Here is a 12,318-nt window from a genome sequence, read left to right as displayed (position 1 = left end):
ACATAAACTTAGAAGTCACGTATACAGAAAGGAAAGGGTCACTGAGCACTCCTTAGATTAGCGATTAGCGACCTGTAGGGTTGTCAACGTTAGTGATGATAACACTTAAAAATAACTTTCCTTTTAGAAGTAGTACTATCATTAATCAGAGTGTGCGTTTTACGCAATGAAGAAGTTCGTCTGCGGAAGACGACACCGTGCAAGGATCTGGATTAAATTAGAGACCACCTAGGATTCTTCAACGTGTACCTAAATTTCGGTACACGGCCATTTTTGCATTCCACCCCTGCCAACATCTGGCGGTCGCGTCCGGGAATAGCGCCCGCGACCGGCCTCGTGCTCATTAGCAGCACGACTTAGTCATAGCAGCAACCGTGGTGTCTGGATGTCGAGAAGCGACGTCCACAAGAACTGCTGCGCTAACTCTGAATTGATGTCGCCGTGCATCGAATGCGATTGACATGCGCGTGACGATGCGACCCATGTTCGCCATTCCTTTAGAATCGGAACGCAGTGCTGGAACAACTGGTGGCGAGGTACATTTGACTCTGTACTAATGTCGCTGGCCAAGGGCAGAAGTTACAGCGCGTTTTTTACATTAAAGATCTGCGATCAGCCGTGTTTGGGTTTGTATTGGTCTTAGTTTTTCTTGCTATTCCAACGGGCACGGGCGTTGGCGCGTGAGAAGCCTTAATCGCAACGAAAGGTGGGCGTGTTACTTCAGGTAGTCATGATAAAAGTGTTGCATAAAAAAAATTACGAAAACGGCAGAAAAAGGTGCGCACAGCATCAGCAAGCCTTAAAGCATGTCACTGAGTTCAGGCTCATAATAATACAATAGTACTAGGTGGTATTTAGTAGTTAGTGCTGAGAGAGCGCATGAAAAGGCCGGAATCATTTGCTTATGGCTCCCCAGTTGCACTTGTAAGCATTGGTACTAGCGAAGCGTAGTTGCCAATCGCGTGATAGCGAGTTATTTGGCCTACACCAATGAAACCATACGAAAGAAAAGGCCAAATAAATTTATGTTAGGGCACAACGTAAAGTAAAACTATGTTTGTTGGAAGCGTAAATTAGTGGGACAAAAAGCAATCAACTCGGCCAAAGTTTTTCTTTTCTTTTTTTCTGGACGTATCGTGGTGGTGTGTCTAACCTTTGTTCAGTGTTAGACTTAAATAGTAATTAGCCGCTTTTCCAACACCATGTTTACCGAAGTCATTTTTCAGGTTTCTAATTTATTTTTTTCGCGTTCATTGTAACAGCCTCATGACAAAAGCCCTTTGAAAGTAGTATGATCAAAACGTATGACTTAATCCTGCTGTATTCAATAAACCAATATCTGTTCGTTCGTGAGGAGAGTGCCTATTGGCTAACCATTGGTTAAAACTTTGCGTCTAGTCTCTCGAGGGATAGTCTTGAGTCACAGTCAGATCTCTGTTTTTTCTTTATGTTCCAAGCAGCTTGCGTTTTTAGCACGTCAGAAAACGATTTCGCATTCGGGCTTGCACATGCTCGTGGGTCAAAGTGCCCGCAATAAAAAAAAAAAAAAAAAAAAAAAGGAAAAAAAAAGGGAAAAAAAAAGATCATCGTATAGTTTAAAAACGCTGGCTAACTGCGCATGTTATCTCCTGCCGGGACATATTTATTCAAGGAAAATATGGCACAACCGCGGCTGGCGCCGAAGCGTATCGAAGAGTTAACTGGCGTGACACCCGCGCAGCTCGAGCGGCGGCGACGCTTTTGCTCGGTCCCTAGCCTGACGTTCCTTGGGGCACCACCAGCGTTGGGAAAGCACGCCGGAACGATGTTTGCCGAGCTGCCAACCGCCCCCCCCCCCCCCCCCCCCCCTCCAGCTTAGGCGTCTCCTTCTCCGTGTTTCGCGCGGCCGCGGCACCGTTCAGCCAATCACACGCGCCGAGTGTCGAGAACCGTAGTCGTGACGCCACTACGCGTCTTGTCGAGAGAGGAGACAAAGTTTGCGCGGTTGCCGTGCCAGGGTGGCTGATATATGTTTCCTCTTGTGTTTCGTAGTGGCGGCCTTGCTGCCGCCCGCCGACTCCTCGGCGCTCGAGGATCCGACGGGGGAGGCGATTTAAATGAGACGGACATTATTACCGAGGCGCAAGAAAGAGAAACGGAGAGGCTCGCTAACGGGAGGCTCCTGTCTGAATCAATACGCGGAACCGTTTCGGGACGGCAACACGACGGCGGCCGATTCCCGAGTGTCGGCGGATGTGGTGACCCGCTCCAGTTCTCAGTACTACTTATCGTCCCACCAGTAAGGCGAGAAGAGAAACCGCTCGGGCGACAGGGTTTGAGTCTGTGCGCACTCGTGCCCATGGCATTTAGGAGGGCGGGTATGGGGGAGAGGTGCCCGTGGTGGGGGAGGGGGAGAGAGCACTGTGTGAACCTGTGTGAAAGCCATGGCGTATGACACCACCACAGTTGCCAGTTGCCTCCGCGACCACAATCGCATCGCGGATAACTTTTGACTGCCAACTTTACAACACATAAGAGTCGTTCTTAAGACATATCCTCCAAGTCTCTATAAAGCGCGGCCTGAGGAAAGGTTTTGCAGCACACGATTCTGGTGTGGAGTCGTTGGAAAACATAGCGGTGAAGTTGCTCGGCACATATCAGTAAGGCGTACAGAATAAAGCTGTTAAGAACTTCCATGGACTATATTTACGCAGTGTTTCAACAGGGGGATAACGAGGTGTGCTTTTCCAAGTGCCTGTTGCGAACAGCAGACAACTGTCTGGAACAAACCCAGCATCCGAAGACTTATTTAGAATCGAATTCCTTAAAACGTTGCGCTCTAGAGGTGAGAAGGATGGCTCTGCTGCATGTGCAGGGTGACAATTCAGAAGAATTTCGTTAACTGTGTTCGGGAAGACAGGGCGTAGTTGTACTGCGGTTGAAGGATGACGACCACTAATCCTCCACAGTAACTGACACTCGCGCCGCGTAGCACTACGACACCTGCTATTATTATTATTATTATTATTATTATTATTATTATTATTATTATTATTATTATTATTATTATTATTATTATTATTATTATTATTATTCATAAGGGAAGCAGGTTAGCAAATGTCTACTGAAAGAGACACCGGCTCACTCGAAGAGGAGGGAAAAAACGAAGGAATGACAAGAGGAATTCACTGCATAACACCATATCAGACACAGGCAGAGTAATTTCTTGCTTGAAAGTCTGACAAAAGCTGTTCAATATCACTCATTCCGTTATATCCGCTCAGCGCATGTATTCTACTCATTAGATAGAGCGAGAGAAAGTCCACAACCAATGCACTGAAAATCAAGGCAGTGCAGGTAGTCTCCGGACGTCGGTACGTGATCACATTTTAACGCACTATTAAAATGAGATCCGGATAGGAATATAAAATGAGTGTTGGTTTGGCGTCCCGTAACGGCCCTGATGGGCGCGCCTCCAAATGCTCTAGTGTCCTGTATCGACGTGCGAAACGCAACGATTCATCGGGAACCGCACCAAGCTTGCACGTGAGCGGGTGGACGGGCCCGACCTAATGTTCCAGGAACTACCACGCACTTCTGCTGGCACGTGATAGCAAAACAATGAAAGAAATCGTAAGGCAAAATAACATGACCAACGAAAGGAGCAGACAAGGATGCGTCCAGCTTTCGTTGAGCGCTCTAACTTGTTCGCATCCACTGCCTACCAGCCGAGGGCAGGTATAAATAGAAGGCGCGGCAGAGCGATGCCGACCCTCCAGCCTCAGATGCGCCGCCGCCAGGAGCCGTGCGTGGCTGCGACAAACGCCGAAAATGCCGAGGATGTCGACGGCCGCGTCCGCGAGGCGGCCCGTCCGCCCGTTGGCATGGCCGCTCTCCTACTACAGCGACTACGCGCTCCTTGATTTCACGGCGCAAAGCGGTTCCCTTCGCTGTTGACGGAAACCAACAGCCTCCGAGAACGGAATACAGCAAGTCGACGGCGGAAGTACGTCTTACCTGGCCACGCACTCTTGCGTCCTAGACGAGACCGGGACACTGATGAGATTGTGGTCTTGACCAATGGCCTACTGCTGATCTGTTAGCGAGAGAGGAAGAGAAAGATGGAATTATTATTATTAGAAACGGGAATAAGGAGATGCGCGGCAAAATTGTTCATTATGTGAGACGGAGAGCGCCTTATTCGGTCACGCTCAAGCGCCAGCTCATTTTAAGAAGAACTGCCCATGATGTATAATGTAGTTGTTTGAAAATGATAAACAGTGCCTAGATTGTTTGCACTATAGCTGTTATTCCCACTTTCGCAGGTCGCCCTTGAGGGATTCTGCCAGCCGACATAACTTTACGTGAAAAATTAGTTATAGTATGCGATCCATGATTGAGCTGCGCCAGCCGGAGAATCTACATCTTTACAGTAATCCGCGTTGCGGAATATGCGAACATCCGAACATCCTACCTCTAGTGGACCTCTTGCCTAATAAACCGCTTCATATTAGTTTACCAGATCTTATCGGGCGCCTAGGGTATGAATCAATGAACAACGCAATGAACATTGTCTAGTGGAATGTAACACGAGAAGCATGCCAACGAATGATTACCTAGAAGCTCTCCTTGATCAAAGAATTCTTGTCTGAAGGCTTTCAGAACGGTGTTCCACTAAAGAACAACAGAAACCTTAATTTTCACCTCAGAAAGCATGTTTCATATATAAAGGAGGCGCCGTGAAACCTGTTTATTTCATGGACCCGACGTTTTCGTCAATTGTGCTACTAGAAAACATTGAGCAAAAAAACGAGCCTTACTTTTGTTTCTGTTTAGTTCAACATGTTTCAGATGTTAAACAATTCCCGTTTCCGAACTGATTTTCAGTGCAAGCTCTCACGCACTCTGTGGTTTATCAGAAAGCGTGCGCGGCAATACACTTTCCAGTCTACGAGTACATGCTGTATGACCAATGTGGGGGCGTGCCGTCTGTCAGCCGAGCAGCTTTCATCGCCTTAATCGATGACCTCTCATCGAATGGAGGTGGCCCATCTTGGTTATTCATTTGTGCTGCAGTAGTATCGGAGTAACATTCTGCGAAATCTTGCTAACCCCTTTCAGGAATTATTCTTCAGCATTTGCCAAAAGTCGCGAACCTAACCAGCTGAACCTCAATACCTAACATTCAAGTGTGCAAAAAAAAAAAAAGAAAAAAAAACAGGAGGAGGTAAAACGCGAAATTTAGTGCCGATGAGTACGCGGATCGAGTTGAGTTAGTTCACGTAGTTGGGTAGTTAGTAGCTTGTGAGTAGTTCTTGGGAGCTGTTTAGTCGCCGTCACTACAACGGGTGTGAGCGTTATTTCGATTAGTAAGTCCTCTTCTGGCATGAGCGCATGTTGTCTGAGTTTTTTGCCAAAGGACTCATACTATGATCGAGGAGGAGGAGGATGTTGTTGTCGAATCGAGGCGGATTAGCCTTGCTAGACGTGTCGGCAATTGCTCCTGCCGAGCGCTTCTTTTCGAGAAAGTTCGCCACTATTCACAAGCGCAGCACGAGGCGGGTGAACAAGACGACGCGCACAGCGAGGCGGGAACAGGACACAAGCCTGTGATCCCACCCGCGCAAGGTGCCGCGCCAGGCTGCCCACCCCGACGCAACGCTCTACAATGAATCTGAAAAACATTATCAATAATTGGCTAAATCCATATCCCTTAAAAATTTCAGGAGGAAGCAGGACACCTTCCTACTGAATGCCCGGTGCCCCTGAGGAAACACGATGCCGTTCACACTAGCACGTGGAGAGCATAGACACTGGAGTGAGTCAAACAAAAATTTGCGCTCTGTGACAAGCCCAGGACACTTCAACAAACAGTGTTCAACATCACCTAAAGTCTTACAAGGCACACATAACGGCGACGCAGCAAGCCCGCTCAAGGCCTCTCAATAGCAGTGTCTACACTTTAGAAGAGCTACTCAACCTTCAATCAGTTGTGTGCTTTCAATGTGTGTGTCTGTGTGATGTGTGTGTGTGACTAAGTAATTTGATTGATTAGTATATCATGCTTGTAATTACATAATCCCTGGACACAGTTGCGCACTATTTCAATCATCAAGATACTTGACAAGAGGGAACTGATTAATTGGATAAAGATCCGTAGTTATTGCACAGTCATAATTAGAAAATATATAAGCAATAGGAATAACTGAACTTTTCCTTTCTTATGCATAAATGAGCCGTTCGCCACGCGCTCACTATGAGCAGAAGTGCTTGGCATTACATTAATAATACTAAAAAGCACACACAAGGTTTTCACATGGTGATATGTTCACAAAAGGTCCGAGGAGCGTAGAGGACAGTTATGTGCCGCGAGCACATTATGTCTAATTTCTTGTTTGCAAATTTTACGCGCAGTTGTCTTGCCCCTTCACATGCCATTTTTAACGTGGTGTCTATAATAGTGATTTTTATTTTCACTAGCTGTCCTGCTCTCATTCAGGAGACAAATAGCGGGGGTAACTTAAGGAGGCTTGCTCAACGAGGTCATACGCTCTCACATGGTTAAGCATCTTGCCGGTTTGGTTCAGCAGATCCAAAGGCCATACCTATCGAACTGGAGCCACACAGTGCAAGTGACGGCAGCCAACTTAGCAAATTCATTTTGCGAATGCATCGCATTGCGTTGACTGGCCGCGCTTTGATTTCGATGGAAACAACGAGCATATACATAAACACAAACTATCGCTATAAAGCATCTCTTGTGCAAGTATTAGAGTATTTCATCACGCACAGCCGCGAATGTCGCAGGTAGAACTGTCCACTCATCCAGTAAAAAAGCGCAGGCAAATTACATTGTTGCAATAGACTTTCACAGGCTAAATAAATGAAACCAAGACGAAAATAAAGAATGGCACTGAGCAGTCACATGCGGACCAAATAAAGTGTGCGTGAATAAGAGGAATGAAAACTAATAAATAATATAGAGAAAGAAACGATATACACACACATATATATATATATATATATATATATATATATATATATATATATATATATATATATATATATACATTGGACAGTTTGGTCGGGGGAAGTCACAAATGTTATTTTTATATCAAGGCAAATATTCTTGCGGATATGGCCCAGTAAGGAAGCTCTAAAAGAAAGCAGGACAGGTAATATTCAAGGGCATGCCAAGTTCGTGCAAGGAAACTTTGAAAGTCCTTCTCAGGGAGGAGAAATGACGACAAGCAAGTGAAGAAGTATCAATAGATTCAGTTTGGTTGCACAGTATACATGATAGAGAAAGCGCCAGACCAGATCTAAGCTGATATAACTTTTGGAATAGGACACGACATCGCAGTCTCGTAAAAGTCACCTCAGTTTGACGCGTTTTATATAATTTTCTGCTCTAAGGGAAGAGCAAGCGCTGACGTTCAGGGGAGGATACTAGCCCTGTATGCTGACAAACAAGGTCGTCATCCTCTGTTTTGCGCAATAAAAAATAAATCCCCACGCAAACCCAAGACACGCAATGTCGGCTCACATATCTAAAGTACACTCAATGAAGTAGAGCATTAATCGACGATTTCTTTGATTTATTTGGTTTTCATTTATTTAGACATTGGGTATCTGTCACCGGGTGTGTGCTCATTCTTGGCTAATCCTCCAGTATGGATACGTGTCTCTGTGGAGCACGACGTATAGAATCATTAAATGTAAGTACGTAGGCGCCGTACTTCTCTCTATACATACGCATGTTATCATAATTATTCCCTCGACAAGCATCACACATCGCATTGGTCCTCATGACACCGCTGCGTAGACGTCTCACATTGTGCATCCGCCCGATTTGGTGTAAACAATTTCTGTAAATTTATTTTGGCATAGCTTGTAATTGGTGTAGTGCATAAACATAAAAATTCCGGGAGGTTTAGGTTGTGCTCTTTGTGGTGCGCAAACATAAACAATGCATGAAGTTGCATGTGCACGGTGCATAGGACGAAAGTAAACACAGTTGTACGCATACCTGTTAATTGTATAGCACTTAATTAACTACTTCCCTAAAGTTTCGCTACCCATAGATTCGAAAATGTCCCTAGGCTCTGCATGAATCTTTGTCGTCGTCGAAAAAATGCACCTACGAAACCTGGCCGCACTGAGAATGTTCAAGCCTGTAGTCACACGGATAAAAGCAGAATGGAGATAGATTTTTTTATGGAATCGTAAAATTATCGAAGACTAAGAATCAGAGTGGCGATGAACTAACTTCATACACTCGATAAATAGAAAAGAAAGTGGACGAAACGGCGACTTCGCCACCGGTGCCAAGCAACCCCACAACCTCTGCACGTGTGATGCTTTACCAATTGCGCTACAGTGACGGCTATGTAGCAGGAGTTTCATTTTAATCTCAACAAAATTAGAAAAAAATCAAGAACAAAAACAAAACTGGTTGTAGCGGATAGCACAATTCTACTTCTTGAGCGGAATCACTAAAATAGGCGGTCATTACTTGCACTATAAACATAAATTTAAATAAAAAACTGATGTCATTTTACTAATGGACCTTTAAACTAATCACTACAGGGCAAAAATTGTTAGTTATGAACGGAACCCAGTGAGTTCTCAAGGCATGTTCTCTTGGATCGTATTTAAAAATTATAGTATTCAGGTTAGGACCGTCAGTTTCGGTTAAATGCGCTCTCGTAATGCTTGCTTTTTGGATAAAATGTTTTCCTACAGCAGTGCAGGACAATTTTAACTGGCGCACCAAGGCATTTTGCCGCACAATTTGGGAGCACATACCTCTAAACCAGGCTGAAACTCCGAATTCCTCTAAGTGAATATGCCTTGCGAACTATCGACCTCCCGAACAGACTGAACTGCACGCACGCACGCACGCACGCACGCACGCACGCACGCACGCACGCACACACACACACACACACACGCACACGCACACGCACACGCACACACACACACACACACACACACACACGCGCACACGCACACGCACACACGCACGCGCGCACGCACACGCACAAACACACAGCCACAAACAAACAAACACACACACACACACACACGCGCACACGCACACGCACACACGCACGCGCGCACGGGCGCACGCACACGCACAAACACACAGCCACAAACAAACACACACACACACACACACGCGCGCGCACATGCACACGCACACACGCACGCGCGCACGCACACGCACAAACACACAGCCACAAACACACACACACACACACATACACACATACAAATACACGTACGCGTCCATGTGGTTAGAGCATTAATAAAAGCTAGAATCTGCAGTGGCGGGAGAGTTCGAGCTGCGTTTTCAAGCAAAAAAAAGTATATTGTTGGACTGTGAAAGCTTTAGTGCTCGATTAAGAAGAAGGATACTTTCAAGCTGTATTGGTTTCTGCGTTTTCACTCAGCAACATGTTGCAAAGCTTCAGTCGCACTGCAGGGTATCTGCTCAACTTTCTTCGAAGCAGGCCACGGTAGCTTAGCAGGCTACAATGAGGCGACTTCAATCCTGAGATTTTATATCAGAGCTCAGAAATATTTATGTTCATCTGAGGACGACGCTTTTATTCTGAAGCACAATCTATGGCAAGAAAAGCTTAAATAAAACGTCACACTCTTGAGAGATCACCGCAAAAGGTTAAACGGTTAGATTTATGTTGGATTACCAGTAAACCCAAGAGAAAACTAAAATGACATAGTCCTGCATGTGGGAAAGTTTGCACAAATTGCTAGTTGAGGAACTTGGATAAAGAAAAAAAAAAAAAAACAGCAACAAACTTGCACGCAGCTTGCAGCTTCTAAATATTATCCACAGGTTGCAATTTGCGTGCCATTGAACCCGTTTGAGCGCAAGTTGAAATGAGCGGTCATTTCAAGATTATTGGAAGGAAGAAGGAAGGAAGGAGGAATAGACGGAAAGACAGGGATGTTAGCCAGTTCTTAGACCGGCTGGCTACCTTGTTCTGGGAATAGGGGGTAATAGAAATAGAAGATAATAGAAAAGAGATGTAGAAAAAATTGTAAAGAAGAGCACGAAAAATGGAGAAGTCTGTCTCTAATACCACTTCTCCGCAAGAAGCGTAACAACGCTTTCAAAGCCTTCTGTGCAGAGGACGGTCTCGACCAGTGTCCCAGGACCCTTTCCTCCGACAAAGGGTGCTTGTCAAGTCCATCTAACACTTTTGAAAGTTCTTTCCTGGGCGCACTGAAGCGGGGAAACTCACAGAGGAGGTGGACGATTGTTTCCTTGCAGCTACAGTTATCGCATGTAGGGCTGTTAACCATTCCAATCCGAAAGGAGTAAGGCCAAGTCACAAGCGGCACAGAAGCGTCTCCTCAGCTGTAGATATTCCTGACAGAAGACGGAGCTGTAGATTCGGATCAAAGATGTGGAGACGAGCGTTGGTGAATTCCGTCAAGTTCCACTGTGTAAGTGCAAGTTCACGTGCGAGCGAACGAAGCCCTGTAGCTGCGTTTGTTCTGGATACGGTTATAGCAGCACAGTGGAGACCATCATGAGTAGATCGGGCGGCCTCATTGGCATTATTGAAAAAAAAAAAAAAACATTGAGTCTATAGAACAGAATGCGTTCACAAATAATTAGATTTTAGAATGCTAGCTGTTATGGTGTTATTCATTTTCCGATTTTGGCACCTACGACGTGCCGAAAAATGGTCGCCGTGTCGACACGACAGAATTAGTCGCCAGAAAAAAAAAAAACTGTACATTTGCCCACACCCTGCAGTCATAATTTTTTTCTTTTCTTGTGCGCACTGACTGGCTGACTGGTCTGTGACATGCGAGCTATCGTGCAGCGGTCGTCGCCATCACCGTCTCGTGTCTGCATTGTACTCATGCCGTAGACATCGCTGTCGTCGTCGAAGTTGCCCACGTTGGGATTACGATTTTTTCAAGCACTGTAGGTGGCAAGCTTGTTTATTGGTGCACGTGAAGTATAAAGCCTATGCGTAACTCCCAGAGTGATGCTTCTTTTGCTGTGGCAACACTATTACGGTATGACAAACAGGACCCGTAGTCGCAAAACATTCTTACGCTAGATTTGGCCGTGAGAGTGAATACCAGACAATCCTGATGCTGGACATGTTATTAGCGAAGATGGCTGGCCAATAGTTAAGAGCACTTACGAACGAGAATCTTGGGAATCCAGCCACCGATCACTGAGGCCTTTATTCACAAAACTCTCGTACGCTGAAATTCTTCCCAAGAGGAAATTCCAGCCAATCCTGATGCTTGGCATCTTATTAGCGTAGGCGGGAAGCCAATGGCCAACAGCAATTACGAACGAAAAGCTTTGTGAATTTGACCCCAAGTGTATGAACGCAGCCGGCCCAACGACAACACCGCCAGTTGTGCATCCAGTTATTTTCAAATAGATTGCATACAATGTCTGAATTTGTTTTTCTCCACAGAGACTCGTGTATTGCACGTCGAAATCAAGCACCCTGATAGTACCGCCGCCTTAAGCGCAACCTTCCAGGACCCGTATTCACAAAGCGGATAGGAACACGCTTCTATCTGAAACTGACATGATTTTCAAATAATTTAACGAAAGAATAAAAATAAAATAACGCAGTCATTCTCGCCGTTCAAGAAGCAAGTCCGCGCCGTTTTGTAGCTACTTTTTGAAAACATAACAATATCAACTCAGATAGGACTAACATCTTGAAGCCTGCTGTAGTACATGAATGTTTCACTGCATTTTCGTTTACATCTGTCCACGGTGCACAGTCCAGGGTGGTTTGAAACTATTAAGCATGTGGCCTTCGTTCGGGTCTCTCATAGGCAGTGACCGATTGTTCTGTGACCTAATGCGCCGTCTGCTAGATGTGTATGAGTTTTGAGTATGCGTGGATGAAATACTGAGATTTGAGACAGTAGATTTGTTCATGCATGAGCAAGTAAAATTCCTCAGAAAGACTCCGACTCGGGTAGGTTTTCGCTGCATTCTCTTCAATATCTGATCTCTTCTATATTTCACAGTGACGTGGGCTTGCGTTTCTGAAAAGGTGTACAAACAAAGCAGTGATGTGTGCAAATACATGCCGTTCTCAAATTGTGCGTAGGCTTCAGGTGCCATGTCTTCTGACCAACATTATACAAACGTCATAGGTGTTCTGTAATGCATTGTCTCCCAGTAGAAGCTGCTACGTTTAATTGATACGACAACGCTATCGCTTGTTATGTTCACATCTCACTGGAAAGTATGAGTTGCATTAATCGTACGGGAAGCCGAACTACGACTGGCACAAGCCGCTCATGTATCATTCCGAG

The 12,318-nt window shown here is 45.4% G+C and overlaps 1 protein-coding gene across 1 annotated transcript in view; it reads right to left on the bottom strand.

The window, feature by feature from the left end:
• The window catches only part of LOC125946332 (uncharacterized), a 136,998-nt gene extending 132,919 nt beyond the window's left edge, over positions 1–4,079 (bottom strand). Inside the window, exon 1 of the transcript XR_007467522.1 lies at positions 3,997–4,079. The gene's annotated coding sequence lies outside the window, so the exon portion shown is untranslated. The remainder of the gene's footprint in view (positions 1–3,996) is intronic.
• Positions 4,080–12,318: the final 8,239 nt, after the last annotated feature.

The sequence above is a fragment of the Dermacentor silvarum genome, chromosome 1 (assembly GCF_013339745.2).
Source record: "Dermacentor silvarum isolate Dsil-2018 chromosome 1, BIME_Dsil_1.4, whole genome shotgun sequence".
In the NCBI taxonomy this organism is placed as follows: Eukaryota; Metazoa; Arthropoda; class Arachnida; order Ixodida; family Ixodidae; genus Dermacentor; species Dermacentor silvarum.
The sequence above is the reverse complement of the archived record's forward strand: the minus strand, read 5'-3'. Positions and strand labels throughout refer to the sequence as shown.